At 51.1% G+C, this 27,289-nt stretch overlaps 1 protein-coding gene across 6 annotated transcripts in view; it reads right to left on the bottom strand.

Annotated features, from left to right (window-relative positions):
• UBAP2 (ubiquitin associated protein 2) overlaps nt 1–11,134 on the bottom strand; it is a 95,482-nt gene extending 84,348 nt beyond the window's left edge. For 4 of the 6 annotated variants that reach the window (XM_088442399.1, XM_088442402.1, XM_088442401.1 and 1 more), the window contains exon 1: nt 10,883–10,982. The gene's annotated coding sequence lies outside the window, so the exon portion shown is untranslated. Of the gene's footprint in view, nt 1–10,882; nt 10,983–11,045 lie in introns of those variants that run through there. The other 2 variants (XM_088442405.1, XM_088442400.1) reach the window with 2 other exon arrangements.
• Nucleotides 11,135–27,289: the final 16,155 nt, after the last annotated feature.

Here is a 27,289-nt window from a genome sequence, read left to right as displayed (position 1 = left end):
AAAATACAATAAACTAGCACAGAAAATAACTTTTGAGACATTCGATCCCTACCTACACCTAGGTGACCAATATGGATAGATTACTTTTACTCAACTTTATCACAAAGGGCCCAATTACTGTAACTGACTTATGAGGTCATTTGCCAAACTCATTTTCCACTAGTCTTTATCAAATTATCACAACAGATTATCAGGGCCCTTATCTGGTGGAGAACACCACAAGAGGATAGTTATCACATAATGTATAAATCAGAGATGGAATGTTTACATCATATATGAATATTGCAGAAATTACTTCAACCACCATGTTAGTGGGACACAATAATAATCTCACAGTAACAAAATGCTGAGGAATTTGCGTGAATACATCAAAACCTTTATAGAACAGTTGGACCTGTACACAAGTGGCTGCAAATCATCGCCAATCAAAGCCATTCTGTGTAATGTCTCACAGGGGCAGGCGGGTAGAGAAGGGTGAGCCAGTGGTTACATGTACCAGTCACACACAAAGAACACGCTAGCTGCATGCAGGGCGTATCTGGTGCTCAGCCTGAAGGCTGCGTGAAAACATTCCCAATTAACCACACAAGTAGGTGCCACGGTGGAGAAGACTGTTTGGCACAGGCCAAGCCGACAGATGTCTGCTGGTCTCACAGCGGCTGAAAGGAGACGCATGACCAATACATGATCGATATTGGGGTGACATGCCTGATCATTAAGGTGCCTACACACTTGGCGATGTGCTCACGATCCGACATTGGGTCCGATTTCCCCTTGAACGCTCCCCCGGCAGTCGTGGGCACAATTTGGTGTTAAAAACTGTCAAATGTGACAAACGATCTATCGTGCCTCCTAACTATTCCAGTGCATCATGCCTGAGATAGGCAGATCTGAAGATTTTCTGTCCATATAATATACCATCTACACTAGAAACAGACATCAAAAAAACTTTGCTGGTTAATAGAAAATGTGTAAGTGTAATAACGGATTTAACCCACACAAAGGCAACAAAAGGAGAGGTCTGTGCGTAATATGGTGCAAAATTACGCGGTGCCCGGTGTGTACAGTAATCCCTCTATATGTGAGATCTATAGTAATCCCCCTGTAGGTTATGAGCGCCCCATGTGTACAGTAATCCCTCTATATGTGAGGTCTATAGTAATCCCCCTATAGGTGAGGAGCGCCCCATGTGTACAGTAATCCCTCTATATGTGAGGTCTATAGTAATCCCCCTGTAGGTGAGGAGCGCCCAATGTGTACAGTAATCCCTCTATATGTGAGGTCTATAGTAATCCCCCTGTAGGTGAGGAGCGCCCCATGTGTACAGTAATTCCTCTATATGTGAGGGCTATAGTAATCCCCCTGTAGGTGAGGCGTCCCCCATGTGTACAGTAATTCCTCTATATGTGAGGTCTATAGTAATTCTCCTGTAGGTGAGGAGCGCCCCATGTGTACAGTAATTCCTCTATATGTGAGGTCTATAGTAATCCCCCTGTAGGTGAGGCGTGTCCCATGTGTACAGTAATTCCTCTATATGTGAGGTCTATAGTAATCCCCCTGTAGGTGAGGCGTGTCCCATGTGTACAGTAATCCCTCTATATGTGAGGTGCGCCCCGTGTCTACAGTAATCCCCCTGTAGGTGAGGCGTCCCCCATGTGTACAGTAATCCCTCTATATGTGAGGTGCGCCCCGTGTCTACAGTAATCCCCCTGTAGGTGAGGCATCCCCCATGTGTACAGTAATCCCTCTATATGTGAGGTGCGCCCCGTGTCTATAGTAATCCCGCTGTAGGTGAGGCGTTCCCCATGTGTACAGTAATCCCTCTATATGTGAGGTGCGCCTCGTGTCTATAGTAATCCCCCTGTAGGTGAGGCGTGTCCCATGTGTACAGTAATCCCTCTATATGTGAGGTGCGCCCCGTGTCTACAGTAATCCCCCTGTAGGTGAGGCGTGTCCCATGTGTACAGTAATCCCTCTATATGTGAGGTGCGTCCCGTGTCTATAGTAATCCCCCTGTAGGTGAGGAGCGCCCTATGTAAACACCTATGTTAACACAATCCCCCTGTAGGGAAGGAGTGCTCAGTGTGTACAGCAATCCCCCTGTAGGGAAGGAGTGCTCAGTGTGTACAGCAATCCCCCTGTAGGTGAGAAATGCTCAGTGTGTACAGCAATCCCCCTGTAGGTGAGAAATGCTCAGTGTGTACAGCAATCCCCCTGTAGGTGAGAAATGCTCAGTGTGTACAGTAATCCCCCTGTAGGGAAGGAGTGCTCAGTGTGTACAGCAATCCCCCTGTAGGTGAGAAATGCTCAGTGTGTACAGTAATCCCCCTGTAGGGAAGGAGTGCTCAGTGTGTACAGCAATCCCCCTGTAGGGAAGGAGTGCTCAGTGTGTACAGCAATCCCCCTGTAGGGAAGGAGTGCTCAGTGTGTACAGCAATCCCCCTGTAGGGAAGGAGTGCTCAGTGTGTACAGCAATCCCCCTGTAGGGAAGGAGTGCTCAGTGTGTACAGCAATCCCCCTGTAGGGAAGGAGTGCTCAGTGTGTACAGCAATCCCCCTGTAGGGAAGGAGTGCTCAGTGTGTACAGCAATCCCCCTGTAGGGAAGGAGTGCTCAGTGTGTACAGCAATCCCCCTGTAGGGAAGGAGTGCTCAGTGTGTACAGCAATCCCCCTGTAGGGAAGGAGAGCTCAGTGTGTACAGCAATCCCCCTGTACGGAAGGAGTGCTCAGTGTGTACAGCAATCCCCCTGTAGGGAAGGAGTGCTCAGTGTGTACAGCAATCCCCCTGTAGGGAAGGAGTGCTCAGTGTGTACAGCAATCCCCCTGTAGGGAAGGAGTGCTCAGTGTGTACAGCAATCCCCCTGTAGGGAAGGAGTGCTCAGTGTGTACAGCAATCCCCCTGTAGGGAAGGAGTGCTCAGTGTGTACAGTAATCCCCCTGTAGGTGAGAAATGCCCAGTGTGTACAGTAATCCCCCTGTAGGTGAGAAATGCCCAGTGTGTACAGTAATCCCCCTGTAGGTGAGAAATGCCCAGTGTGTACAGTAATCCCCCTGTAGGTGAGAAATGCCCAGTGTGTACAGTAATCCCCCTGTAGGTGAGAAATGCCCAGTGTGTACAGTAATCCCCCTGTAGGTGAGAAATGCCCAGTGTGTACAGTAATCCCCCTGTAGGTGAGAAATGCCCAGTGTGTACAGTAATCCCCCTGTAGGGAAGGAGTGCTCAGTGTGTACAGTAATCCCCCTGTAGGGAAGGAGTGCCCAGTGTGTACAGTAATCCCCCTGTAGGTGAGAAATGCCCAGTGTGTACAGTAATCCCCCTGTAGGTGAGAAATGCCCAGTGTGTACAGTAATCCCCCTGTAGGTGAGAAATGCCCAGTGTGTACAGTAATCCCCCTGTAGGTGAGAAATGCCCAGTGTGTACAGTAATCCCCCTGTAGGTGAGAAATGCCCAGTGTGTACAGTAATCCCCCTGTAGGTGAGAAATGCCCAGTGTGTACAGTAATCCCCCTGTAGGTGAGAAATGCCCAGTGTGTACAGTAATCCCCCTGTAGGTGAGAAATGCCCAGTGTGTACAGTAATCCCCCTGTAGGTGAGAAATACCCAGTGTGTACAGTAATCCCCCCTGTAGGTGAGAAATGCCCAGTGTGTACAGTAATCCCCCTGTAGGTGAGAAATGCCCAGTGTGTACAGTAATCCCCCCTGTAGGTGAGAAATGCCCAGTGTGTACAGTAATCCCCCCTGTAGGTGAGAAATGCCCAGTGTGTACAGTAATCCCCCTGTAGGTGAGAAATGCCCAGTGTGTACAGTAATCCCCCTGTAGGTGAGAAATGCCCAGTGTGTACAGTAATCCCCCTGTAGGTGAGAAATACCCAGTGTGTACAGTAATCCCCCCTGTAGGTGAGAAATGCCCAGTGTGTACAGTAATCCCCCTGTAGGTGAGAAATGCCCAGTGTGTACAGTAATCCCCCTGTAGGTGAGAAATGCCCAGTGTGTACAGTAATCCCCCTGTAGGTGAGAAATGCCCAGTGTGTACAGTAATCCCCCTGTAGGTGAGAAATGCCCAGTGTGTACAGTAATCCCCCTGTAGGTGAGAAATGCCCAGTGTGTACAGTAATCCCCCTGTAGGTGAGAAATACCCAGTGTGTACAGTAATCCCCCCTGTAGGTGAGAAATGCCCAGTGTGTACAGTAATCCCCCTGTAGGTGAGAAATACCCAGTGTGTACAGTAATCCCCCCTGTAGGTGAGAAATGCTCCGTGTGTACATAGTCACACTGTAGGGGAGACGTGCTCAGTGTGTACAGTAATTCCCCTGTAGGGGAGGGACAATTATTGCCCAATGTGTAAAGTAATGCATATATAGATTAGATGAGAGTACCATATTCTCCCTGTAAATACAGAAAGGTATATGAGTGTGTATAAGCACAACAACATGCTACATCTGAAAGACATGAATAATAATCCTATTATATACAGCATAAAACTCCAATGTGTATATTTACTGCTCACCGCATACAAAAGTGTTGTGCATGTGTGCTATGGCCAGATGGTATAAGGTAGGACATGGTGTACAGGGTGGATGAGGGGACACTAGGTATACAGTAACTCATGTAAACGATGGGAGCAGGTTTCATGTCTACAATGACGTCCTGTAAATGTTGGCCCGTGTACAAAGCAGATTAGGGGTGTGCATTGTCTGCAGTAATTCCTTATGGAGAGGGGCCCCTTCTGTACATAACAGATTGTATGGCCTCATGTGCACAGTAATATGTAATGGTGGGGCTCATGTAATAGTAACGTCCTGTACATGGGCCGGATCGTGTGCGAGAGTTTCCATGGATACAGTGACGTATGGTAAGTGGGAGCAGATTGGGGGGTACCATGGATAGAGTGATGTATGGTAAGTGGGAGCAGATTGGGGGGTACCATGGATAGAGTGATGTATGGTAAGTGGGAGCAGATTGGGGGGTACCATGGATAGAGTGATGTATGGTAAGTGGGAGCAGATTGGGGGGTACCATGGATACAGTGATGTATGGTAAGTGGGAGCAGATTGGGGGGGTACCATGTATACAGTGATGACCTGTAGATGTCCTCCATGTGTACAAGCAGATTGGGGGACCCATGCAAACAGTGATACTCTGTAGATTAGGAATCCTATGTATACAGTAATAGGATGTAGATGGGGCTGCATGTATACAGTGATATGTATATAGTGTATACCATGTGTACAGTGATGTACTAAACTATATATTTGGCCCCCAAGAATACATTAATATACTATAGATGGGGACCCTGTGTACACAGTGATGTACTATAGATGGGGACCCCATGTACACAGTGATGTACTATAGATGGGGACCCCGTGTACACAGTGATGTACTATAGATGGGGACCCCGTGTACACAGTGATGTACCATAGATGGGGAGCCCATGTACACAGTGACGTACTATAGATGGGGAGCCCATGTACACAGTGACGTACTATAGATGGGGAGCCTGTGTACATAGTGACGTACTATAGATGAGGCTCCTGTGTACACAGTAATGTACCATAGATGGGGAGCCCATGTACATGGCCTCCCCATCTATAGTACAGGAGCCCCATTTATAGTACATCACTGTGTACACAGGAGCCCCATTTATAGTACATCACTGTGTACACAGGAGCCCCATTTATAGTACATCACTGTGTACACAGGAGCCCCATTTATAGTACATCACTGTGTACATGGGCTCCCCATCTATAATACATCACTGTGTACACAGGAGCCCCATCTATAGTACATCACTGTACATGGGCTCCCCATCTATAGTACATCACTGTACATGGGCTCGCCATCTATAGTACATCACTGTGTACATAGGACCCCCATCTATAGTAGGGGTCACCTACCTACCTTCCCTCATCCACCCTGTACACCATGTCCTACCTTATACACAGTGATGTACTATAGATGGGGAGCCCGTGTACACAGTGATGTACTATAGATGGGGAGCCCGTGTACACAGTGATGTACTATAGATGGGGAGCCCGTGTACACAGTGATGTACTATAGATGGGGAGCCCGTGTACACAGTGATGTACTATAGATGGGGAGGCCGTGTACACAGTGATGTACTATAGATGGGGAGGCTGTGTACACAGTGATGTACTATAGATGGGGAGGTCGTGTACACAGTGATGTACTATAGATGGGGAGGTCGTGTACACAGTGATGTACTATAGATGGGGAGGTCGTGTACACAGTGATGTACTATAGATGGGGAGGCCGTGTACACAGTGATGTACTATAGATGGGGAGGCCGTGTACACAGTGATGTACTATAGATGGGGAGGCCGTGTACACAGTGATGTACTATAGATGGGGGTCCTGTGTACACAGTGATGTACTATAGATAGGGGTCCTGTGTACACAGTGATGTACTATTGATGGGGAGGCCGTGTACACAGTGATGTACTATAGATGGGGGTCCTGTGTACACAGTGATGTACTATAGATGGGGGTCCTGTGTACACAGTGATGTACTATTGATGGGGAGGCCGTGTACACAGTGATGTACTATAGATGGGGAGCCCGTGTACACAGTGATGTACTATAGATGGGGAGCCCGTGTACACAGTGATGTACTATAGATGGGGAGCCAGTGTACACAGTGATGTACTATAGATGGGGGTCCTGTGTGCACAGTGATGTACTATAGATGGGGAGGCCGTGTACACAGTGATGTACTATAGATGGGGAGGCCGTGTACACAGTGATGTACTATAGATGGGGAGGCCGTGTACACAGTGATGTACTATAGATGGGGAGCCCGTGTACACAGTGATGTACTATAGATGGGGAGCCCGTGTACACAGTGATGTACTATAGATGGGGAGCCCGTGTACACAGTGATGTACTATAGATGGGGAGCCCGTGTACACAGTGATGTACTATAGATGGGGAGCCCGTGTACACAGTGATGTACTATAGATGGGGAGCCCGTGTACACAGTGATGTACTATAGATGGGGAGCCCGTGTACACAGTGATGTACTATAGATGGGGAGCCCGTGTACACAGTGATGTACTATAGATGGGGAGCCCGTGTACACAGTGATGTACTATAGATGGGGAGCCCGTGTACACAGTGATGTACTATAGATGGGGAGCCCGTGTACACAGTGATGTACTATAGATGGGGAGCCCGTGCACACAGTGATGTACTATAGATGGGGAGCCCGTGCACACAGTGATGTACTATAGATGGGGAGCCCGTGCACACAGTGATGTACTATAGATGGGGGTCCTGTGTACACAGTGATGTACTATAGATGGGGAGCCCGTGTACACAGTGATGTACTATAGATGGGGAGCCCGTGTACACAGTGATGTACTATAGATGGGGAGCCCGTGTACACAGTGATGTACTATAGATGGGGAGCCCGTGTACACAGTGATGTACTATAGATGGGGAGCCCGTGTACACAGTGATGTACTATAGATGGGGAGCCCGTGTACACAGTGATGTACTATAGATGGGGAGCCCGTGTACACAGTGATGTACTATAGATGGGGAGCCCGTGTACACAGTGATGTACTATAGATGGGGAGCCCGTGTACACAGTGATGTACTATAGATGGGGAGCCCGTGTACACAGTGATGTACTATAGATGGGGAGCCCGTGCACACAGTGATGTACTATAGATGGGGAGCCCGTGCACACAGTGATGTACTATAGATGGGGAGCCCGTGCACACAGTGATGTACTATAGATGGGGAGCCCGTGCACACAGTGATGTACTATAGATGGGGAGCCCGTGCACACAGTGATGTACTATAGATGGGGAGCCCGTGCACACAGTGATGTACTATAGATGGGGGTCCCGTGTACACAGTGATGTACTATAGATGGGGAGCCCGTGTACACAGTGATGTACTATAGATGGGGAGCCCGTGTACACAGTGATGTACTATAGATGGGGAGCCCGTGTACACAGTGATGTACTATAGATGGGGAGCCCGTGTACACAGTGATGTACTATAGATGGGGAGCCCGTGTACACAGTGATGTACTATAGATGGGGAGCCCGTGTACACAGTGATGTACTATAGATGGGGAGCCCGTGTACACAGTGATGTACTATAGATGGGGGTCCTGTGTACACAGTGATGTACTATAGATGGGGGTCCTGTGTACACAGTGATGTACTATAGATGGGGGTCCTGTGTACACAGTGATGTACTATAGATGGGGAGCCCGTGTACACAGTGATGTACTATAGATGGGGAGCCCGTGTACACAGTGATGTACTATAGATGGGGAGCCCGTGTACACAGTGATGTACTATAGATGGGGAGCCCGTGTACACAGTGATGTACTATAGATGGGGAGCCCGTGTACACAGTGATGTACTATAGATGGGGAGCCCGTGTACACAGTGATGTACTATAGATGGGGGTCCCGTGTACACAGTGATGTACTATAGATGGGGGTCCCGTGTACACAGTGATGTACTATAGATGGGGGTCCTGTGTACACAGTGATGTACTATAGATGGGGAGCCCGTGCACACAGTGATGTACTATAGATGGGGAGCCCGTGCACACAGTGATGTACTATAGATGGGGGTCCCGTGTACACAGTGATGTACTATAGATGGGGGTCCCGTGTACACAGTGATGTACTATAGATGGGGAGCCCGTGTACACAGTGATGTACTATAGATGGGGAGCCCGTGTACACAGTGATGTACTATAGATGGGGAGCCCGTGTACACAGTGATGTACTATAGATGGGGAGCCCGTGTACACAGTGATGTACTATAGATGGGGAGCCCGTGTACACAGTGATGTACTATAGATGGGGAGCCCGTGTACACAGTGATGTACTATAGATGGGGAGCCCGTGTACACAGTGATGTACTATAGATGGGGGTCCCGTGTACACAGTGATGTACTATAGATGGGGAGCCCGTGTACACAGTGATGTACTATAGATGGGGAGCCCGTGTACACAGTGATGTACTATAGATGGGGAGCCCGTGCACACAGTGATGTACTATAGATGGGGAGCCCGTGCACACAGTGATGTACTATAGATGGGGGTCCCGTGTACACAGTGATGTACTATAGATGGGGAGCCCGTGTACACAGTGATGTACTATAGATGGGGAGCCCGTGTACACAGTGATGTACTATAGATGGGGAGCCCGTGTACACAGTGATGTACTATAGATGGGGAGCCCGTGTACACAGTGATGTACTATAGATGGGGAGCCCGTGTACACAGTGATGTACTATAGATGGGGAGCCCGTGTACACAGTGATGTACTATAGATGGGGAGCCCGTGTACACAGTGATGTACTATAGATGGGGAGCCCGTGTACACAGTGATGTACTATAGATGGGGAGCCCGTGTACACAGTGATGTACTATAGATGGGGAGCCCGTGTACACAGTGATGTACTATAGATGGGGAGCCCGTGTACACAGTGATGTACTATAGATGGGGAGCCCGTGTACACAGTGATGTACTATAGATGGGGAGCCCGTGTACACAGTGATGTACTATAGATGGGGAGCCCGTGCACACAGTGATGTACTATAGATGGGGAGCCCGTGCACACAGTGATGTACTATAGATGGGGAGCCCGTGCACACAGTGATGTACTATAGATGGGGAGCCCGTGCACACAGTGATGTACTATAGATGGGGAGCCCGTGCACACAGTGATGTACTATAGATGGGGAGCCCGTGTACACAGTGATGTACTATAGATGGGGAGCCCGTGTACACAGTGATGTACTATAGATGGGGAGCCCGTGTACACAGTGATGTACTATAGATGGGGAGCCCGTGTACACAGTGATGTACTATAGATGGGGAGCCCGTGTACAGAGTGATGTACTATAGATGGGGAGCCCGTGTACACAGTGATGTACTATAGATGGGGAGCCCGTGTACACAGTGATGTACTATAGATGGGGAGCCCGTGTACACAGTGATGTACTATAGATGGGGAGCCCGTGTACAGAGTGATGTACTATAGATGGGGAGCCCGTGCACACAGTGATGTACTATAGATGGGGAGCCCGTGTACACAGTGATGTACTATAGATGGGGAGCCCGTGTACACAGTGATGTACTATAGATGGGGAGCCCGTGTACACAGTGATGTACTATAGATGGGGAGCCCGTGTACACAGTGATGTACTATAGATGGGGAGCCCGTGTACAGAGTGATGTACTATAGATGGGGAGCCCGTGTACACAGTGATGTACTATAGATGGGGAGCCCGTGTACACAGTGATGTACTATAGATGGGGAGCCCGTGTACACAGTGATGTACTATAGATGGGGAGCCCGTGTACACAGTGATGTACTATAGATGGGGAGCCCGTGTACACAGTGATGTACTATAGATGGGGAGCCCGTGCACACAGTGATGTACTATAGATGGGGAGCCCGTGTACACAGTGATGTACTATAGATGGGGGTCCTGTGTACACAGTGATGTACTATAGATGGGGGTCCTATGTACAGTGACATGATGCCTGGGCACAGCCGCACAGCGGGGATAGAGGGACTGCGGCACGGTGCAGGATCCCCCCGCCCTCCCCCGGCCAAACTACGCCGGCCCGCTCTCCTTTGTCCGCTACCGGGGAGAGGAAGCCGCCATCACTAGGCCGCAGCCCGCCCTAACCCCTCCCCCAGAGCGTCCCCGGGTGCGCCCTCCCCACCACCGGTCACCCCCCAGTCCGGTGTGACCCCCTCCGCGGGTGACAGTGGGCGGAGCCCCGGTGCTGCCCGGCGGACGGTGAGTAACCCGTGGAGCCCGGCGCCCACACACGACACCCCCGCCCCGCAAGGCCCCGACCACCGCAACCGCCTCTTACCTGCAGCACAATGCGCCTCACAAAGCAGCAGCAGCAGCGGGCGCCGTCACGTGACTCCTCCCTCACCCGCCGCGTCACCCGCCTGCGCCGCCAACATGTCCCCGGTGTGACGTCACCCGCCCGCGACGACCCTCCACTCCCCCCCCCCCCCTCACATACTGACCGGCACCGCTGTGTCCTCCTCTCCCGGCCGCAGCGCTCCGTCTCCTGCCTCCCGGGGGGGTGTCTGAGGGAAGGGGCGGCGCGTCCTGCTGACGTCACCGGCTGTGATGGTTGCCACGGGAGACGGGGAGCTGACAGACATCTGCCCCCCCCCCCTCTCCTCCCCCTCCTTTATTGTGTCCTTCCCAGACCAGAGTGACAGGGTCTGCTGAGACTTTTAGTTCCACAGTGGCCATAAATCCCCCCTGGTGGGCTGAGACCCTGACTGGCTGCACTGTGACTCAGTAATACACCTTGGTGGTGTGTAACCCCCAAAGGGGCCTATTCATGATGGCGAAGCGGTCCGTTACACGGGCGCAAACATTGGTTTCCCTGTGTACTATGTACCAGACCGTCAGCGCTCCGATGTGGCCGCCGTCCGCTCACCAGACTCCGAAAAAACTTTTCGGATCTTAACTGTGGAAACTAACGTCATTATTAACGTAATTAGTCAAATTTACCCCCCCATTCGGATCGCTCTCGCCTCCTCCAGCCCTCTCTGCGTGATCGAAGTTCAAGCATGCCCAATGACACTGCCTGTCAGCATTGGCGGTCACTGCTGCTAGCTAGCGGCGTTCGGGATCACTTGGCGGCGGTGGCCCTGGCACTGGAGCAATACTGAACTACCCCTGTACATTCGTGTCGGCCGATGAAAATGGCAGCCAGTTCAAAACATTGTCTCCGCTGGGCCGCTGCACTTCATAATTTTTAGGCCCCATAGTCCTGAGTGAGTTCAGGGAATGATCCCAACTTCCTTACAGTTTGGACGTTCTGAGATGTTTCCCATATGTGGTGACTGTGGGCTTAATTCACTACGGAACGCAGATGCGAATGCAATAGCGATTACCCACGCAATCTCGCTGCGATAGTATGCTAATCTATTGCGATCGCAATGCAATCTCAGCACAACATAAGGACGCCCACCTTACCTTACACACATCCGTAATGTTTAGCAAGACTGCAAAAACATTGGTACAATCGAGTACCATCGCAGCCTCACGCTCACTTGCACAAGCCCTGACCTTACTCAGAAGTTGCTAACTTTCACGCACACTATCAGGCCTCAGGCTGCGTATGGTATCGCAGTGGATAATTTATGCACGCCCATGCAACGGCGTTCAGACGCACTGGCACGCCTGCGTTCGGCCGACCACCCCTCCCTGTCACCACCCACAAACGGCACTTCTTGTCAACGGGTCTACATAGTCACTGCGATCGCAGTCCCAATCGCAACAGCTAATTCGCGCACGCGAACTGCATTTCATGCACAGCACACAACAATCGGCCAATTGCGTACGTATTAGCAACTGCGTTCCTCGCTGAATCAGGCCCTGTGTGCACTGCAAATGGAGGACAGTTATTAATGGCATGCCCCCCGATATGGCAGGAAGACTCCCGCATACCTATCCGTGCCACTTTACACAATGGAAATGGCCTCTCCACACACACATCAAGGAACGCCCTCAATAATGCATCCTCTATATTTATTGATCATTTTTTTTTAAATGCACACTCTTCTTATGTTATAAACCTTACAAGAACATATTTCCCATCACGTGAAATGTTTATATCTGGAACATGGCCATGCTTCTTCACAGGTGGCTAAAATGGCTGCCGTGGCACTTAAGTGGTTACCCCTCAAGCTGCGGCAGCCATTATCAAAGGGACCAAGAGGTGCTAGGTGCCATTTTTTTAAATGTGTTCCTGGCGATACGCTGCATGAACTGAATTTGTGTGCCGCAGCTCCGGATCACTTCTGGCGGCTGCATGGGGTGATATTTAATGTCCCAGGGCCGAGGGAAGGCAGCAAGGTGCCGGGACCTGTACAAATGTAATATAAGGTATTGCATGCGCCACAAACCCCGATTAGCTCCAGAGGCTGTGGTGATGCAGTAGGAGCCGCCAGGGTTGGGGCACCAGGAAAGTCAGCTCCTGGTACCCTTCCCCCTCCCCAAGTGCTGAGAGGGAACAGCAGCTGAGCGCCAGCGGCTGCACCGGTTCAGGCAGTTAACCCCCGGGGGAAGGGTATCAGTAATCCAGGGCTGTGTTAATAACAAGAGATATGGTAAGAACTTACCTTTGTTATCTCTGTTTCTACGAAGTCCATAGGGTCCACAGGGTTGACCTTGGGGTATAGCTGGATCTGGATCCATGGGCACCACGCAGTTAAAGCTTTAGCTGCTCCCAGGATGCACTTGGGTCCGTCCTCCTCTATACCCCGCCCCCGGCCACAGCACCTCAGTTGGTAAGCAGCCAAGGCCGGAGGAGGAGACTAAACAGAGAGAAGGAAGACTGGAACACACAAGAAACCATACTCACAGAAATGGGAGACGGAAAACCGGTGACCAGCCACACAGCCCATTTGAAGCCAGGTGCGTCAGGGCGGGCGCCCTGTGGACCCTATGGACTTCGTAGAAATAATAGATAAGAGATAACAAAGGTAAGTTCTTACCATATCTCTTGTTTTCTACTTCAGGGTCCATAGGGGGTCCACAGGGTTGACCTTGGGGATGTCCCAAAGCAGTACAACTAAGGGCGGGGACGCTCCTGTGCTGAAAGGAGTACCCGGCGCCCAAAGGATGCATCCTGAGAGGCAAAGGTGTCAAACGCATAGAACCTCAAAAACGTTTGAATTGAAGACCAAGTGGCCGCCCTACACAGCTGAACAGCAGAAGCGCCACGTCTAGCAGCCCAAGAGGGACCCACAGAACGAGTGGAATGAGCCTTAACAGAGGCTGGCACAGGTAAGCCCTCCTGTGCATAAGCCTCACAAATAACGGAACGAAGCCAACGGGCTAACGTTTGTTTGTTGGCAGGCCAACCCCTCTTGTGAAAACCAAAGAGAATAAACAAGGAATCAGACTTCCTAACCGAAGTCGCCCGGTCTACATAAATTCTAAGCGCCCGGACCACATCTAAGGAAGTCTCACCAGCTGAAAGATCAGGGGACTGAAAAGCTGGCACAACAAGTTCCTGATTAATATGGAACTTCGAGACCACTTTGGGCAAAAACTCAGGACGAGTGCGGAGCACCGCTCTGTCCTGGTGAAAAATCAGGAAAGGAGGGCGACAGGAAAGCGCCCCCAATTCAGACACCCTCCTGGCCGAAGCAATTGCCAGGAGAAAAACCGTCTTAAATGTCAGCCACTTGAGCTCCACCGCCTCAAGAGGCTCAAACGGAGGACCCTGCAGGACCCGTAGCACCACCGCCAAGTCCCAAGGAGCCACAGGAGGCACAAAGGGAGGCTGGATCCTGAGAACACCTTGGAAAAAGGTGTGAACGTCTGGTAGTATTGCAATCCGCCGTTGAAACCACACGGACAAGGCGGACACATGAACCTTCAGAGATGCAAGGCGTAAGGCGAGATCCAATCCTGACTGAAGAAATTCCAAGATCCTAGAAACTCGGAACACCTGAGGATCATAATGTCTGGACTCACACCACTGAAAGTAAGTGTGCCACACTCTGTGATAAATCCGTGCTGAAGCAGGCTTGCGTGCCCTGAGCATGGTACCAATAACCGAACTGGAGAAGCCCCGAGACCTCAAGACGGCTGTCTCAAGAGCCACGCCGTCAAAGACAGCCGACCCAGATCCGGGTAAAGGCAGGGCCCCTGAGACAACAGGTCCCGACGTTGAGGAAGAAGGTACGGAGCATCGATGGAGAGGCTCCTGAGATCGGAGTACCAAGGACGTCTGGGCCACGCCGGAGCTACCAGCACGAGCATGCCGCCGTCCTGCTTGAATTTCCGCAGAACCCGAGGAAGCAGGGATATCGGAGGAAACAGATATGCCAGGTGAAACGTCCATTTCACCGACAGCGCGTCCACCAGACTTGCACCTGCGTCTCTTGTCCTTGACCCGTAAACGGGCAACTTGTGATTGTGACGGGAGGCCATCAAGTCCAGCTCCGGCAGTCCCCACCTGTCCACGAGTAGCTGAAACACCTCTGGGTGAAGCGACCATTCCCCGGGATGCACGTCGTGACGGCTGAGGAAGTCCGCCTCCCAATTGAGGACTCCGGGGATGAAGACCGCCGAGATCGCTGGAATGTGACCCTCCGCCCAAGTCAGGATACGAGACACCTCCGACATCGCTGCCTGACTGCGAGTTCCGCCTTGGTGATTGATATACGCCACCGTGGTGGCGTTGTCGGACTGCACCTGTACCGCCCTTCCGTGAAGAGCGGGGCCGGACGACTGCAGGGCCCTGTATACTGCCCGCAGTTCCAGGATGTTGATGGGGAGAAGTGCTTCTTCCGCTGACCAACGACCCTGAAGCGACAAAGAGCCGGTCACTGCCCCCCAACCCCGGAGACTGGCATCCGTCGTGAGCAGGACCCAGTCCGGGATCCAAAATGGGCGCCCCTCGACCAGATGAGCTGTCTGAAGCCACCAAGCCAAAGATAGCCGAACGTCCGAAGACAACACCAGCACCTGAGAGCGGATCCGGTGAGGTAACCCGTTCCATTCTGATAGAATCAGCCCCTGCAGGGGCCGGGAATGGAACTGGGCAAATTCCACCATGTCGAATGTCGACACCATGGACCCCAGAACTCTCATAGCCGAATGGACCGACAGGCGGCAACGGCTCAGGCAACTGCGTATCCGCAGCTGTAGGGAGGCGACCTTCTCCGGAGTCAGGAAGATCCTTTGCTGACGCGAATCCAGCAGGGCTCCCAAATGAACCATCCGCTGAGATGGAATCAGGGAGGACTTTTTCCAATTTATCAACCACCCGTGTGCTTGCAGGCAAGCGATCGTCAGGTGGAGATGTTGAAGCAGTACCTCCGGGGAGCTCGCCAGCAACAGGAGGTCGTCCAGGTACGGCAGCAGCCGTACATTCTGGTTCCGAAGATGTGCGGCCATGACCGCCATAATCTTCGTGAACACCCTCGGTGCCGTGGAGAGACCAAAGGGTAGCGCCCGGAACTGATAGTGGTGTTGAAGGATAGCGAACCTCAGATACCGTTGATGTGAAGATGCTATCGGAACATGGAGGTAGGCGTCCTGGATGTCCAGGGACACCATGTAATCCCCCGGTTCCATCGCCAGAATGATGGAACGTAACGTTTCCATCCTGAACTTGGGAACTCTGAGGAATTTGTTCAGAGACTTCAAGTTGAGGATAGGGCGATGAGAACCATTGGGTTTCTGCACCAGAAACAGAGATGAATAATACCCTGTCCCTCATTGTGATAGAGGAACGGGAACAATGACCCCTGCTTTCAGCAAGGACTCTATAGCCTCCTGAACCTGTAACGCCTTGGTCTTGTCCTGAGAAGGACTTGTGCAGAAAAACTGGTGGGGTGGTCTGTGCCGAAAAGACAGGGCGTACCCCTGGGAGACCACTTCTCGAACCCAGGCATCCGTGGTGGTATTGTGCCAGCACTGGGCAAATAGAAGAAGTCGGCCTCCCACTCTGAGGTCCCCCAGAGGGAGGCCCGTCCCATCAGGCCGCAGGTTTATCTTCCTGCTTGGAAGAAGGGCGCCGAGCACTCCAGGCTTGCTTCTTGGGTTTAGAGGCCGTCTTACCCGCAGACTGTCTCGGGAAGGACTGACCTTTCGCCTTACCCTGAACCCGAAAGGAACGAAAAGCCGAACTCCGAACCTTAGCAGGCAGTGCCGCCGAAGGGAGGAAGGCCGACTTGGATTTAGCCAGGGTGTCCACTATTTTGTCCAAGTCCGGACCAAATAGTAATTCCCCATTGAAAGGTAAGGCCTCCAGACCTTTCTTTGAATCAGAGTCCGCTCTCCAGGACCGCAACCATAAGGATCGGCGGGCAGACACCGCTGCAGCCGATACCCGCGAGGTCAGCAGACTAGCATCTAAAGAAGCTTCTCCAATGTAAGAAGCAGCGTCCCTCATTTGTCCCAACAACGCCCGCTGGACATCCGGAGCGTCGTCCGGGAAGGTATCTTCCAATGCATTGGCCCACCCCTCAATGGCCTTGGCCACCCAGGAGATGGCCATGGACGGTCGGGCCACCGCCCCGGAGAGGGAGTAAATAGACTTTAAGCAAGTTTCAACTTTCCTGTCCGTGGGATCCTTCAGCGAGGATATCGACGGTAATGGTAAGGTGGCGCCCCGAGTTAAACGGGTGACATGGGAATCCACCGCCGGTGGAGTTTCCCATTTTTTACAATGTGCCTCAGGGAAGGGGTAATTAGAAGCCAACCGCTTCTGAGGAAGGAATCTCTTACTGGGCGCCTGCCAAGCTACCGCCATATGATCCGTCAACTGATCCGACAGGGGAAACACCGCAGAAGCCACCTTAGTTTTTTTGAAACTAGGAAACTTCGACTTAGGAACCGGTGCCTCATCCTCTATAAGAAGAATAGCTCGCACCGCCCTAACTAGTGCTCGCACATTAATGGACGACTTGGTATCCATTTCCTGGACCGAGGCGTCCGAGTCAGTGTCATCAGGGACCTCCCCATCATCTGAGGAACCCTCTGAGTCCGATACCTGAGCAGCCCGTGTCATGAGTGGGCGTTTTGAAATCCTAGAAGGCATGTCAGTCTGCAACATTGACTGAAAAGCCGAGGAAGCGGCCGCCAAATTTTGCACGGAGTTGGAGAGCACATCCACCCAGGGTGGAGGAGTCGCCATAGGGGCCTGAAAAGGTACCACAGGCTGCTGCGGCACAGGGGAAGCCTGTATATACATAGGCAACCCCGCATAGGGACCCACCGACTGAGACCCAGGAGGACTCCGCAATAACTGCGGGACACCCGGGGAATGGGGGATGGTCGGCTGGGACAACGACCTAGTAGGGAGAGCAGTCGGGACCGACAGACGGTCCGCAATAGACACCAGCACTTGAGAAAACATCGCCCACGGTCGTTCCTGCGCCAGAGAAGGTCTGGATGGGCCAGGAGCCACCTGGCATCGACTACACAGGCCATCCTGTGACAAATCCTCCCTATCTACTCCTGCAGAACAGCGTCCGCAGGAGGCCAACACCGGAGCCACTGAGCGCTCAACCTCCTCGTCTGACATGACAGAATATATTATATATCTGGCACCAGGGTAGAAGTAAAACGCACTCACCGGTGTGCTGAACAACAGCCCACAATATGGCACTGAGTAGCACACAACTGTATGTGACGGACCTCACAAATACGTGATCTATATAAGTGAGGTCAGTAGAAACGCCCCTCCCCCACACACCTGTAGGGCTTGTAGGAGAAGTAAAGGGATAGGTATAAGCTGACAGTAAGTAGAAAATAAGCACAGACAGGCAGCACTAGCAAAAGTCACATACCATGCAGGAAGATATACTCACTGCACCTTTCCACTACAATCAACCTGCCCAGATTCAGTGTCTGTGAGGGCTATAGTGCTGTGTACGCTGTCCTTATATCGGGGGAGAGGTACACAGGGGGACCGGTCCGCGTGCTCCCTGAAGATCTGCGCTGCCACTGTGAGAAAATGGCCGCTGGAGACCTCAGAGGAGGAGTGGCCGAGTAGCTGCAGCTCAGCGACGCCACTCCGTGCTGAAAGGCGCGCTGAGCTGAGGGGAGGAGCCGCTGACAGGGAAGGCTTCCTCCCCTGGCTAGCATATTAACCCCAGGGCTTGCCGGCATCCCGCTTGCCATATATCCCTGGTGGTCTAGTGGTCCCACGGGTTATTCCTCATCAGAGGGGGAGCCCGCCGCCACCGCTAGCGGCCCCCGGTCTGTCCCCTAGGACCGGGGGCAAAGGACTGCATCTGCAGGCAAAACCCGCGAGCCGCCGCTAATCGGCGACTCGCGGCTTACCTTGTCCCCGGCGACTCCGGCAGCAGTCCAGGGAGGGACCCAGAGTCCGGCTAGTACGGACTCTGGCCTCCCGCCGCGATCCCCAGTGCAGTACTGGCGTCGCGGCGCCAGCGGGGAAGGAGAGCGGCAGCGTGGGCGTCTGTATAGACAGCCCGTCGCTGCCACACTAGAGCCTCTGTTTTAAAATAAAAATCTAACAGGCTCTTTTTTTTTTTTTAAATAAAAATAGAAAGCTTTTGGGGGCTGCTCCTGCAGCCCCCCTGCGCAGGTGACCCGACTCCGGCCGGGCACCAACTCAAACTGAGGTGCTGTGGCCGGGGGCGGGGTATAGAGGAGGACGGACCCAAGTGCATCCTGGGAGCAGCTAAAGCTTTAACTGCGTGGTGCCCATGGATCCAGATCCAGCTATACCCCAAGGTCAACCCTGTGGACCCTGAAGTAGAAATATATTGCAAGAAGTTTTTCATGCAAAAGTTTTAAATGTAAAATTAGCCCTCCGTTGGCTGCTGGTTCCCCCTCCCGGGGAACCGGAATAACTTGTTCTGCAGCCTCATGGCTGAGAGTGGCCAGCAAGGTCAGCTAAATGTTTTCTTGGCGCTTCAAAGAGCTCACATTCGTTGTCCAGGAGGCTCATCTGGGAATCTTATCTCCCTGCCTCTGGAGCCCAAATTCAGCCAGAGTGTCACGGGACTCAGGGTTTTCATATCCGTCTTGGGATCAGCTGACGCAGGAGTGTGGGTGAAGCTAGGAGACTTGATGAGTGGTCTGCTCATGGATCAGATATGGACCTTAGCTGACAATCTCAGACTTCCGTGGCAAACCCAAACACACAGGGTGGAACTCTGGACTGGAATCTACACAAGGATACAGAACTGGAATCCCAACCGAGAGGGACAGGAACCATTCACACGGAACTCAACCCCAGCTCCCAACAGAGGAGCTAAAGATTGGAACCCACTACTGCAGTCATTTTCAACCGGTGTGCCGCGAGCGGTTCCTAAGTGTGCCGCGAGAGAGTCGCCACCCGGAGATTCCCCCCGCAGCTTAACTATCGCCGCCCGGAAATGCCCCCCACAGCTTAACTATTGCCGCCCGGAGATGCCCCCGCAGCGTAACTTTTATCTTATGCCCGGGCAGCGCTGAGCTCTTCCGGGTGGCTCAGTCGCTGCCCGGGTCGTACCAATGGAGACGTGGCGGCGTGAAATCATAGGTCATGCACGCCGCGTCGCTGTCCCGCCTGCACAGTACTGCTTACTGCTGATGAGCAGTAAATGTGACCGCTGCTGCAACCCTGCACCAACCGCTGCTGAAGGCGTCAGGATCTGCCCAGTAAAAGGGCATCGAGGGACAGGGAGTTCCAGGTAGGGGGGCAATGTATATTATGTTTTTTCATGTGGGGGCAATGTATATTATTTTCTTTTTGAGGGGGATAGTGTGATTTTTTTTTTTTTATCATTTGTGGGCCAGTGTGTTTTATTTTGCTGTCTGGGGGACCAGTGTATTATTTTGCCCTCTGTTGGGGCCAGTGTGATTGTTTTTTTTTAAATAGGGGCCAATGTGCTTAATTTTGTTTTCTGGGGAGGCCAATGAATGTGTTTTTCCCCCGTGGGGACCAATTTGAGTGTTTTTCTCCATGGGGACAGATGGTGTGCCTTTTTAAAAAGTTGTTCAGGGTGCCGCGATTTCAAAAAGATTGAAAATCACTGCACTACTGGGTACTCATCCTAACATGACCAGAGAAACTCCGAGGTGCATAGTACCGATCCTGGAGTCTAGAAACTTAGAACCTGTGTCAGACTGAAGGAACTCAGCGCTGACAACCACAGGGGTCGAATCGTCTTGGAACCCACACCCCAATTCACAGGCCTGGCACTGAAATCAGAATCCGGAACTCAAACTATAACTAGAGATACGGCACCCCGGCCCCCAACTGAACTAGTCAGGCGCACCTGGAAGCCGTAGCCCACAGCCCTGGAACCGGACCGTGACATTCAGGAACAGCCCCAGTGTAGAAACCCAGAACAGGAGAAACCAAGCCCAAGTACCAACCTATGGTTAGCAGCCAGAGAGACAGAGCGAGAGTCCAGATATACCGATGTTTATCTGATGGTAACAGTGGGTGCAGGTCAGAAAGGCAGGATAGCAGCAGAATGATGAAGACTGCAGATACAGGATCGCTATTAAATAACAGGAGTCCGTTCGGCATGACACAGATGACAGGTGGCAAAACTATAGACGATCAGACATGTGCTATTCTCCTGAAGGGGTTTAAATAGGCGACAGTGGAAGTCCATAGGCTGCCAGGATTATGTGACCACGGCTGCAACACAGGGATTAGACTGGGGAGTCACACAGGGAAAACAAACATGGCCATGTCAATGCAGCTGGCTTGTTACACATGTGCTGTGCGGAGCTGGATTCTGCTGGGACACTGGAGATGTGAGGAGCACTGGGAATGAAAAGTGGGGCTAAGACCTCGATTCGTGACACAGAGGAGGTGATATGGTCCCCCTGCAGAATTCTGGAAATAAGGGCCCTCATTCAGAGCCGTACGCTCTGAGCAGAGCGCACGCTCTGAATGAGGGCCGGCCTCCATGAAAATGGAGCGTCCTTCTGGACGCTTGTATAGCTGTGGGTCACCACCCACAGGCTATACGAGCGTGCATTTTGTTGGCCGCGATGGTCGAGACCATCGCGACCATCGAATTTGCGAGCCGGAGCCTGCGGTCGAGGTTTTCAACCGCAAGCTCCGGAGTGATTTTGGCTCTATCAGAGCCAAAATCACTCCCACTGACATCACTAGTGATGTCAGTGGGCCGGCTTCTGACGGGAGGCGTTCCCGTGGGAACGCCCCCGTCAGGGAGGCACGCCCCCGGCACGCCTACCAAAGGGGGCGTGCTGTCAATCAACATTGACAGCACGCCCCCTTTGATCGGACACAACGAGCGAAGGACTTTCCTTCGCTCGTCGCTTCTGGCGCATGCGCACGACGGAGCTCCCTCCGTCGTGCGCATGCTCAGTCCAGAACATCGACCCACTTGCGAGCGGACAGCCGCTCGCGAGTGGGTCTGAATCAGGCCCTAGGTTTGGTATGGAATTATCCCCTCACTCCAGACTTGCCGGCATCTGGATGGCTGTCATCTGTCCAGGTGGGATCAGGCACAGAGGAGTGACCAGTCGACACTGTCCATTAGGGGCAATGTTAAATGTGTGCTTGCACAGCACATGCATTTAGCTTGATTGGTTAAGGGACCCAGGATGGACTTACCCTCTGCGGTATTGTGTGCTAGAACTGGATACAAAGAGGCCTTGTTGGCAGGAGGTTGTCGGTCTCCTCTTTGACACAACTATTCCCTCTGATCCTCAGCATTTTCTGCTTACCTTGTACCTGCCCACCCTCCTATCCTGGCATCAGAATACGTTTTTCCGACACATCGTATCTGCTACGACCTGCCAAATAGCAGATGATTGGAAAAATCGCACTCCTCCTATGCAGGCAGTAATATCACGTATTTGGTATGTCTACAAGATGGGATACATGACTGCTATATTGCGTAACACCTCGAAGTCTTTCGATAAGATATAGGACCTCATTCAGAGTCGGTGGAAGCGGCCGCACGGTCGTACGCCACCGATGTTCGCTATACTGCGCATGCGTAAAGTTCGCAATGCGTGTGCGCAAACTAGCCGCTACGATCAGGAATTTCTCTCTCCTTGAACACAGCCAGGTCGGTAGTTTGAGTGGCAGATGGAGGCGTTTGTGGGTGGTAACAGGGGAAGGTGCTTGAAAACGGGGGAGTGGAGATCCGAACGCAGGCGTGCCTAATTATGCGAACGGCGTTTTATGGGAGTGCATACGGTTTATGGGAGTGCATACAGTTTATGGGAGTGTATAATTAACAAAGTAGCATCATGGCACATGTGACATGGGAGGTTTTTACACTGACATGATCGTAGAGCTTAAGAGAGGGTATGGTCAACCTTAAGCTCTACGACCAGTGCCGATGGTCTCGATTAATCCTTATATGCCCGGAATGACGTGCAATGCGTACGAGAAGGGGGCGTATTTTTTTGAATTCCGGCCGCTTCCTCCCCTTGGTCGGCCAGCTACCGATCCGAACTTAGGGACGCAACTTGCGAGGGAATCATTTGCATATCCGGCCCCTTTTCCCGTACGACCGTGCGACCTCTTCGACCGACTCTGAATGAGGTCCATAATCCCCTCGGTTGACATACCAAAACATCCCTCCCCATTCAACATTTAATTTTTTTCTCTACCCCACTTAGATTGAGGGGCTCTTCTAATTAGAGTCCATTCCCCCTTTTGTCTTCTCATTTCCCCCTATTTTTTTCTATGGTTTTCCCTCTTTTTTTTTTCTTTACTATTATTTTCTCTCTTATTCCTTGACGGTTGGCCACACCGTTGTTGCGAGATATTTTTCTGGCTTTCATAATTTTTTTCTTTTACTGAGAAACTGAATCATGATATTACTGTTTGAATTGTTACAGCTCTTTTATCATAAATATATTATGTGTTGTGTCATTTTTTTGGAAATTTGTCTGTACTATTTTATTGTGATTCGCTTAATAAAAAGAGTGTAAAAAAAAAAGAGGCCCTGTGTGCCCTGAATGTGTGTATCCTCTGGAACAGCAAGAAGGTTTGTACTTCTGTAACATCTTGTATGCTGTGATTGCCCCAGTCACCTTCAGCTAGGGGAATCGTTATATTAAAAAAATCTTTGAGCAGTAAACAGTTTTCCTTAATGCGCCTGCATTTGCTTGTATTCTGTGACCACCAGAATAGTGCAAAATACTATTCCATTCTCCGATTGTTCTGGATTGAGTCGTGTCTCCATCCACAAGCCATCTATCAGCCTCCCGTGCAGACTGATCCATAGTGAGGACCAGTAGGAATTAGCCAACACTACCCAGGAAGTGCCACAGCAGTGCCCACACATACCCAGAAGTAAGCAGTTCCAGGTGCCGGTGGTAGGAGCCTGTGGTGGCAGCGAAGTACCCACCCACCACACAGTTTAGAGAAGTCAGTACCAGGTGGTTACTGATGAGTAGTGGAAATCCTTAGAAGTGGTGGAGTAAGCCCACATAGGTTACTCAGGGATGAGTAAAAACCCTCTATTCTATCAGTGACAAAAATATGTGATCGCCTGGCAGAGCGAGGTCATCTGGTCGAAGAGGAGTATAGCCGCACTACAACAGGGCATACTGACTACTCTCCCTGAATGTATGGGAGACTCGCACATTTTGGGGAGCCCTCTCAGGAGAGTTGGTCAGCTTCCATGTTCACAGCCACTTGCCTAGTGAAGTGTGTGGTACGTTGGCTTAATGATGAAGGTTGGGGTGAATTGCGTCATTATGGCCCCATTACACAGTGGCACAAATCATGGCATGGAGAGGTAACGGGTAGGGGGATGACACAATTCATTGCAGCACGTTACAAGAGGACCTCCGGTGTGTATTTGTACATGTATCTTCTGGAGCAGTAGGGATCCTTCAACTCCCCTAACAATGCTCTTGAATTGGTGCACCACAATGGTGAGCAAGGACATAACCTCCCAACTTCCCGCTAGTTGGACACACTTACTGTATCGACTCGCTCAAAAAGTTCACTGAACTCAGGACTATGGCCCTCATTCAGAGCCGTTCGCTATTTGTGGTCGTTCGTTCAAAAACAAGGGGTGGCTATTCAAATGATCCGTACGCACATTGCAGTCTGTTCACACCTCTAAGTCTGAACGAACGAGCAAAACATACGCTCGTTTATTTGTTAAAAACGCCCCCTGGCCGCACGCATCCTACGTCATGTCCGCTATTTATTAGATTAATCGAGTACATCGACCAGCGTATGAACTGCTCGCTATTCTTGTGGTTGGTGTTTGCTACCACAAATTTGCGTGCAGTTCTGGCTATAAAATAACCCAGTGACGTGGTCAATGACGCTGCTGTTTTAAATATACACACCCATAAAACGCCCGTTTTGACCTTTAAGCACGCCTGCGTTCGGATCTCCACTCCCCATTTTCAAGCACCTTCCCCTGTTACCACCCACATACGCCTCATTCTGTCACTCAAAATAGCAGGCACACGCTATATAGCGTACAAAGGATTTTCGGCCGCACTGACTGGTTCGCGCATGCGTACTAAAAAGCGTACGCATGCGCAGATGTGCAAACATCGCTAGGAACGAGCGTACTGCCGCTAACGAGCGGCTCTGAATGAGGGCCTATGTTGGCAAAAGTTGGGCGATATAGTAAAATAATGACATAATAAGATTTGTTGTTTTTATACTGTTACTCGTAGACCTGTGTACTGCAATTTGTCAGTGTGCCCACTCTATGGACCTCATTCAGAGGCGGTCGTTAGTTGCAAGCGGTCGCACTGAATCAGGGCGGCCGTTTGCATCCTGAATGACCGCCTCCTTGTCGATCGCTAAGCTGTGGGTTAACACCCACAGCTCTAGCAACTGACATGGGTGATGGTCGCGATGGTCAAGACCATCACGACCATCGGGGCTTATGACCAGACCCTAAGGTTGGGTCTGGGCACTCGTAATCCCCAGGGAGCTTCCTGCTCTGATCGAGCAGGAATCTGCCCACTGATATTAGCAATGATGTCAGTGGGGCCGCCCCCAAACGGCAAGCGTTCCGGCGGGAACGCCTCCGTTTGGACAGGCACTCCCCCTGCCCGCCTCCCAAATGGGGAGAGCTGTCACTCACCATCGACCGCTCGCCCCGTCTGCTGCGAGACCTCTAGCGATGGAGCGTCCGTCGCTAGCCGATTACCGTCGTGCGCATGCCCAGTGGGGCAACATCGAGTCGGTTGTGAGCGCTCAGCGCTTGCGACCGACTCTGAATGACCCCCTATATGTGGCTGGGCAGTGTATAGGGGGGCGAATTATAGTTCTACCATGTGATTCGCAAAGCATGGTGCTAGGGGTAGACAGACGTCGGGACTGCAGACCGAATTCTCAGGGTTTATATCATGTTATGATTGTATCGCCCACAGTTTTGTGGATAAAACCGTTACATTAATGTTGGTGTTCTCAGTGATGGGACAGCCGCCATACTACAGGGTAGAAGGTGAAATAATGGACAGGGGTTGACATGATTTACATACATACCAGCTTTAATATGTCTCACTTGGTATTTCCGTCACTCCTTTTGAACATTGTTATTGACCAAGAAGAGGAATGTATTTTTTTTGTCTATTCATACAGTTAAAAGATGTCTATTTAAGGAATTATGGTTATTAAAGAGTAACCTGGTCTCTATTATGTTTTTTAGCAAACACGTAGGAGGGGCTGGGGTCACTCCATGGCACTTTACAAATGCGGACCCTACCGATTTGGAGAGAACTTATACAGCTTATGCTCCTGAGTCAAATCCCTATTTCTGTGCAATCCTGTGAGCAGGGCCCTCCTACCTCTCTGTCTGCTCTTCCCCTTGTTATACGTGCAGGCACTATACAAGTGAATGTTAATACATAAATAGCTCTGTGTAACTGCATCTGTCACAAACTGAATGTGATATGGCTCCTGGCTTCTTGACTATCCTATCTGTCTGCCCCTCAGCTGAACACACAGGGGGCCTGATTCAGACCCGGACGCTATGCTGCGCTTTTTTGCAATCTGCGCATGTGTATGATTCACAATGCGCGTGCGCGAACCAGTCAGTGCGATGGGAAAGTGCTGTTTAATCGTAAATAAACCTTTAGTACATTCCTGCCTATAAACTTCTAAGATTCACCTGCCTAGAACCTCTAAGACAAAACTTGCCTATACCTTCTAAAACCACAAGATGTCGCTAATTAGCGCTGTGTTTAATTATACCATTAATAAAACTCTAAGACAGTTGAATAGCGGTGCAACGCGCTAAAGATTATTATTCAGGTAAAAGTACAGATGTTACCATGCTATGATCTAACAATGAGCGCAAAATAAATTGTACAAACATTAGGTCATAAGGTACAGTCAATACATACACGTGCGCTCTGGGACCAGATACCGGCATCAATAATGAGACCTCCGTCGAACAGCATAACAGGAACACCGCAGACTGGCATCTTGTTTCAGAGCACTCGCATATATACCCTACTGGGATAAGCAATACAATAGAATACGTTGGCAGGTTCTCATTGGTTCCTCTGCTTGCTTCTTCCGTTACGGTACAATTCATAGGTCAGTGCAAAGACACAACCCAGCCTCTGATTGTGTTCACCTTCCCGCTGCATAATAAATCTAATCTAACTATGGCATACAACATTTCAAAAAGTTATTCTCTCTAACATTCATATTTCATAGCCGCATGTTCTGATCTTCTCACCGATGCCACCGGAACGCTGTGGGAACAGAGTAGATCAGTACGGCACCAAACACGGTCCAATTGTCATTTACTAAGCCATAGTTACAGAAAACATTCATTTCTTT

Source organism: Taudactylus pleione, unplaced genomic scaffold (genome assembly GCF_031769625.1).
Source record: "Taudactylus pleione unplaced genomic scaffold, aTauple2 ptg000311l, whole genome shotgun sequence".
Classification (NCBI taxonomy): domain Eukaryota; kingdom Metazoa; phylum Chordata; class Amphibia; order Anura; family Myobatrachidae; genus Taudactylus; species Taudactylus pleione.
Note: the sequence above shows the minus strand (reverse complement) of the source record. Positions and strands in the feature narration are given on the sequence as shown.